Genomic DNA, 6,665 nt, shown 5'->3' on the forward strand with positions numbered 1-6,665 from the left:
TGTGGGAGATGATCGTTTTAATGCATGAATTATTCAGGTCTGCACTGAGGCAGTTGGATGTAAACACTAAGGAACGTGTTCATATCTCCTGCTAGCGTACTTTTCCCCTGCCTCAATCACCTCCTGAGACCAAATTCCTTCACTGCCGGTACTTCCTGTGGTTTTCTTCTCTGTCTTGAGCTGTATTATAGAAGCAATTGATAACTGTTGGAGCCGTGTTTGGCTTTGCATCGGGAAAATCTGCTGGAAGTCATTCCAGTTCAGTAGGTACAGGATTTCATGTGTGGAATTTAAATCAGTGGCATCTGATGGTGTCACGTCCTGCCCTCCTGCCTACGGCTGGGACATGGGACATGCCACCTCTGCCCCAGGTTGCTTGCCCTGGGGGGTGAACTGGGCAGCAGTGCCAGCCCCGGGCTGGTTCCCAGGCACTGCCAGTGCGATATGGAGATGCTGCAGGTGTCTCTGCTTCTGGCCCTGCTACCCCACCCTGTTGCTTGGTACAGCCGGTGGTCCATGTCTGCTTCTGGATGCTGTGTTGCTTTTAGCAGGAAGGGGAGCAAAACATGCAGCCTGTGGCAAAGAGGGTAGGGAGGGAGAGGAGAGTCCCTTGCAGCAGCTGGAGCTAAACGGGGGCATTTTCTCCCCTGGCTTTTGAGTGCCCTGTGCTGGTATCTTTCTCCTCCTGAGGGTACAAGACCTGAGCAATGTCTGTGCCTGGGGCAGGGGGGCAGGGTGTGCCGGCTGGAGTCTGCTGGTCTCTTCGAACATCCCCTGGTGGGTTTGTTTAGCTGAGGAGGTTCCCAGCTCCATTCCACCCTGCAGGAAGAGGGGCGCCTGTGTCCAAAAAGCCAAACAAGGCCATAGAGGACACCGCTTGCAAGGTGCTGTGCAGCTCATGCCTGCTGTCTCCTTTGCCAGCCAGCCACTGGACAACAAGGAGTCTCAGCAAAAGCCAAGTGAAAGGGACTTTTCCAGCCCTTGTTTAATAAAGCATCTATTTTCTGAGGGGGATGAGATCAGGGATGCGCAGGGACAGGGAGGAGGGATTGACATAAATAAATAATTGCATAAAGCCCATCCTCTGTTGACGCAAGATGACTCACTCCTCATAAAGGCAAGAGCATAGAGGAGGCGATATTAAAAGCACGGGTATGGTTCCTCAGCTGAGCTCGGTGGAAACTGCAGGTGTTTGGTGCCTCTCCCGATTTGACCCATTATCTTTTGAGTCATGTTCTGTGTTGAGTTCCTGCCCTGCTTTTCATTTTCATCCTAGTTGCAGATTTCTTTGTTTTAACATATATTTAAATTTTAACAAAGCCTTTTCCCCACCCCACCCTTCCCCTCCTAGCTGCTGCTTTAGGCCAGCTTCAAACAGAAGGAAAACGTCGAGCCTCTGTCCGAGCCTGGTCAGCCTTGTCACCGAGGTTGATGACCACCGTGGGGCTGTCCTCCCTGCCTCAGCGGACCTGGGTGACTTCTAAACGGAGCAGCTTTCCTCTTCACAAGTCACCCAAGCCAGGATTAACATCTGCTAAACTCAGGATTAGAGTCTGGCAGGTAATGGGAGCATGAAAACTTGACAGCTTCATTTCCTCGCGTCCGTGAGGTCTAAGTCTCATGAGGCTTTAGCGGCTTTAGCAGCTAATTAAGTTGCTGCCTTCAGCGTATAGGATGAATCCCCCGGACACAAGTGGCCGGGCGTAATTTAGCTCTTTGCAAAGGGTTTGCTAAAGCTGGAGCTCGGGCTCTCTTCCCTCTGGGAGCAAAGGGGATGCTTTCGCACCGGCACTGGTTTGCTCTGGGGCAGCAGGGAAGTGGCCCACTGGCTGTGCCACCAGCAGCTGCGCTGTGGGCCAGCCACCCGTGGTGGGGGCTGGGGTGGGGGAACTGCGGCACCTTGATAAGTGAAGTGCTCAAATCTGGGCTCACCTGCGCTGCACAGCCTGGTCACTGGCTGAGGGTGCTAAGCTTGGGGAAAGCATCTGTCTGCTCTTCTTTGGTCCCACTGGGCTGCCGAAAAGGGCTCTGTGTGACCAGGTCATGATGATTTAATCGTGCCCCCATTAAGCATATGACACCCTGTCTTGCTGATGCCTCCAAAGCGGCATGATGCTCCAGAGGGGCAGCAGCGGCCGCTGGTCTATGCGGTGGCTGCCACCTGAGCGTGTTGCAGTGGCTAGGGCTGTGAAAGTTTGCAGCTCGGGGGCAAGGAACGAGAGGACCCACCAAAGCAGGAAAATTGCATCCAGTAAAATGACAGAGCTGCTCTCGGGTGAATGACCCCACATGTGGGGCTGGGGCGGGGGCCAGGCTGGCAGAGGGCTGGGATTTGGACTGCTGGCCCTGCCTCAGCAGCTCTGATGGGCAGAGAAAACGTGGTGGCAGCTGCCAGCAGGACAGCCAGAGCAAGGGAAGTATCTGGTTCCTCCTTTCCCATACCTGGTGCCCACCTCTGCGGCTTCCATTTCCTCATTGCTCTGGAGGGTCCCGGCCTCTGGGGCTGTCGGGAAGGCCCCTGTTCAGCAGCCCTGGTGCCAGCGCTGCAGGCCCCCTGCGCGGCAGGGGTTGGGTTCACCTATTACCACCGTAACACGTCTCTTGACCCCTGAAGGTGCTGAGCTCGGACGGGTGAGGCTGCACCAGCCCTGCTAGGTATCTGCTGCTTTCCAGTGAGTCACCTGGGCAGTCCCCATCAGTGTGGATGTATGGGGGCACAGGACACCCCCCTCTTTCCCAGTATAAAGCTATGGCTGTGGCTTTGCCCCTTGCTGACTACAAGACCAGTTTTTATTCCCTAACCTGCCTGCTGTGACCTCTCATGCCTTGATGCTCCTGAAGCCGAAGCTGCTGTTTTCTCTGAAACATCATCCCTGCTTTCGAGTCCCCCTGTGTACCTGAACCAAGTTATTTCGAACCTTTGCAGTTCATGCCCTCAGCTCTCATTTACCTCTGGGAGCACAGGATGAACACTGGCTAACCTTGGCCCTGTTGAGCTTCACAGGGAATCTGAACATGAAAAGAGGGGACACCCTGGCACCCTTTCACCATTTGTCCCCACCCAGGGAAGGACTTGCCACTGTTAACACTGTTGTTTTTTTTAGAAGCCTCACCCATCCCCCAGGGCCAACTGAAAGCCCCCAGCAAGCCAACAGAAACCATCTCCTGTGAGTAAAACCCGAGTCCTCTAGCACAGCAGGCAGCTCCCGACCTGGCCTCCATTTTCATCTGGAAGGATCCTGCTATTTTGTTTCAATCTACTAAAGCTGTAGCTTTTTACTGCTATGATTATTTCTTCCATCAGTTGAAAACAGAGCGGCCTCTGCAGTGACTTCTCCTTGCTCGTGGTGCACCCATCCCTCGCTGCCTTTGGCCTGGCTCTCACGCCTTTGGTCCCGACTGCAGCTCTGGATACAGCTGTGCAACGGGCTCCTGTTTTCCGCTTCCAAACTGAGGTAAGGGAACGGGGTGAAGCTACAGGGAAGCAGGCGTGGGTCTCTCGTCTTTTGGCATCAGTGCTGCTCCCACGGCATGGGATGCAGGGATTGGGACCCTGTGCTGGCTGTGCTTGAAAAGCGAAGGCTGTGTGGCCTGGTGCCACCCCGCAAGTCTTTAACTGGGGTCTAACAGCTGGAGATGCAGGTCTGACACCCGGCTCGCAGCACTAAACCAGGGTCAGGAAAGCATCCTTTCCCAAAGACCTGGCAGTATGTGACAAGAGCGGGACAGCACAGTGTTGCAGCAGGGCTCTCTCAAGGGCCACTATTATCTGGCACCAGTAAACACTCACAGCTCATACCAGCCAAATCCAAGTGCTTTGCCCCCAGCAGTGGGTGGAAACACAACGAGCTCCTGCGGTCAGTGCGGCAGGAGGACTACAGGGGCACAGCAGCAGCATGTCCCTGAGCCACCCTCATGGTCTCCCTCACTGCCTCTAACTGGGTTGGCACCTGCTGCTGGAAAGGTCCCTTGTGGACAGTGGCAGCTGTGAGTGCCCTTCTCCAGCTGCCACAGCTCTTGCTCATCTGCAGCCAGAATTAGTTAGGCTGTCACAGTCCTGTCTCGATCTAGCCAAGTGTCTGCTTGACAAGGCTTCAGCAAAACCAAAGCACTTGCAGACAGCCTGTTCAAGTTTTTTTAAAAGCTGTTTAATATCACAGTGGACAAGTGAAAAAACCATAACCCCGCTCACAGAGAAGGTCTTAGCAAATTACAAATGAGTCTTAAAAAAGTTAGTTGTCTCTGAATTCTAGTAAACAAGGCTCTCGCTGCAAGCTAAAAATGCATTGCCCTGATGCACTCTACAAATAGTCATAAGAGTTTGAAGAAAGAACTGCAGCCTGAAACACTATGGCAACAAAAAAGGAAACTCCAGCTGCTCACAGAGCAGCACCCAGTTTCCCCAGCACAATTCCTGAAGCTGTGATGTGCTGTGTGAAGCAAACTCTCTGCCCTGGGTGAATTGGGAGTAGGACGCTGTGAAAACCCTCAATTTTGCCGAAGCCAGACTGAGCTGTATTCAGACCTTCAGCCCAACCCAAATGAGTGCTCCCAGCTCTAAGTCACCTCTGAAATGGGTGGCTATGACTAGCACAGTCACTAGCACTAGAATCAAGTGTCAAACTCCTTACATGGAACTTGGCTTGAACCTGCCACCACTTACTCGGAGGCTGTTTGGCTGCTGCAGCCCTGTAGACACACCTGTCCCTGAAAACACTGCCTTTGATGCCTGGCTTCTAACAGCTGGGCATGTAACAGGATTTGCAACAGGGCTGAGGTTGTTATGCTACAAATAGCTCCAAAGGCAGCCCTAAACCAAAAAAGGGCCAGAAGCGTTCGCATTGGAAAGCTTGGAGGGAGCTGTCAGAGACACTTTGTACTCCTTTAGTCTGTCAGTGAAACGAGGACAGGAGCTGCAGTTCTAAACTATTTTTTTTATTATTTTTTTTTGCCTGGTAAATGAACAAATATTTCAGTGATTAGAGCAAACTGGAAGCACACTTCCCCCCAACATGGGCAAATGACACCTGTGTGAAGGCCCTTCCTGCACCAGTATCTCCTCCCCTCCATAAGGGCAGGCTGGCAAAACAGGAACAACTTCTTGACAAGGTGCATGGGTATTTCATTTGTTAGAGTTGCTGAGAAGTCTTTAAAGGCCTTGCTTTGACAGATGTTTTTACAATTGAAATCCAGCTCATCTGTAACTGTGTGCCCTTTTGCTTCAGTAAACAAATGGCTCAGGTGCAGAAATCATTCAAGTTAGCTCTTTCCTCTGGCACAGTCTAAAAGCCTCATCTGTCTCCCTGTGAAAAATCAGTGCTGATACCATGGACAGGGAGGAAATAAAGAACAGTAAGTTGGTTTTCTTTTTTGTTTTTTTTAAACTGTGAGTTTTGTGAACAGCTTTATGAGTATTTTAAAGTGTGTTAGGGAGCTGAAGGGAGTAAACAGAATTGGGGACTGGGAAAGGTCTGCTACCAGATAGAAAATAGAGAAACTCTGACCTCCAAAGCAAGGCTTTTTTCACATTTTGCTTTATGGAGCAGATTTGGGAGATGGGAAGGTGAGGGGTCATTGGTTTGGCAATTTAACTGGAGATTCTTCTTCCAGCCTACCAAGGTTTTGTGGGTTAGTCAGCAACTGGAGAACTGTTTCTCCAAGTTTTTGGAGGGTGGTAACACAGAAGAAGGAAGGAAAATGGCTCATACTTTTCCATTTTAGGTTCCTTGTACACATTGTGGGGTAGAATTTGAGCTTATGTCTATAAAGCATGCCTAATTTGTGCACTCACACACACACACATAAATAATCAAATACCCCACTCCTTTGCAAACTGTTTTTTTTTAAGGGCATATAAAGTTACACTCCCTAAACACTAATTATTTGCAGGGGGATAATGTTTTCTTGCTGGTCCTTATCATTGCTACCTGCCCTTTCCTTGCTCTTTCCACTAATTCAAGCATAGAATAAAAGCTTTACAAGCCAATCTCAATCCTTCTCTGTGCTTACACGTTGCTGGGAAAAGGGATCTCTACTTGATGCAATTGATTTTCAATCATCTTTCCTCCCCACTGAAACTAGGCAACTTAATATTGGTGTACTGCCACCAGCACATTGTCTAGGCCAAGAGACAAGGCAATGAACAGTCTGCTAATTAATTTTTCACATTTATCTCCAGACCCCCTCGCCAGAACAAATACTATGAAAACAGGAGGCAGCAGTTTCTATGTAGCCCTCAGGAAATTTTAAGCAGAAGTGTTTTACTGCCAGTTTTATGCTTTTACAGTTACAGCAGTAAGGATTTTTGGTTGTATAAAAGAAAACGTATTGGCTTCAATATGAAAAAAAGATTATTGAGAATAATCTGAGCCTGATGTATTCATTTCTCAAAAAAAAAAAAAAAGAAAAGACAAAAGCAATGTCTACAATGCTACTTGTATTCAGTCAGTGGAGAAATAAGGGTCTAATTTCTAGGCAGGAGAAAGGTACTCATGTTGAGTACATTGGTACCATACAATCGTTATAGATGGATTATGTTTCCAGTAAAGCTATCTATGTTCATTTTCAGTTATGAGGCAGATAATACTGTGAGGTTGTGGAGTTTGCGCATCTTGCACCCTTTCTTGCATATATCTATACCTATATGTGTGTGTGTTTGTGTGTAC

The sequence above is a fragment of the Falco punctatus genome (assembly GCF_963210335.1).
Source record: "Falco punctatus genome assembly, chromosome: 4".
Taxonomy (NCBI): Eukaryota; Metazoa; Chordata; class Aves; order Falconiformes; family Falconidae; genus Falco; species Falco punctatus.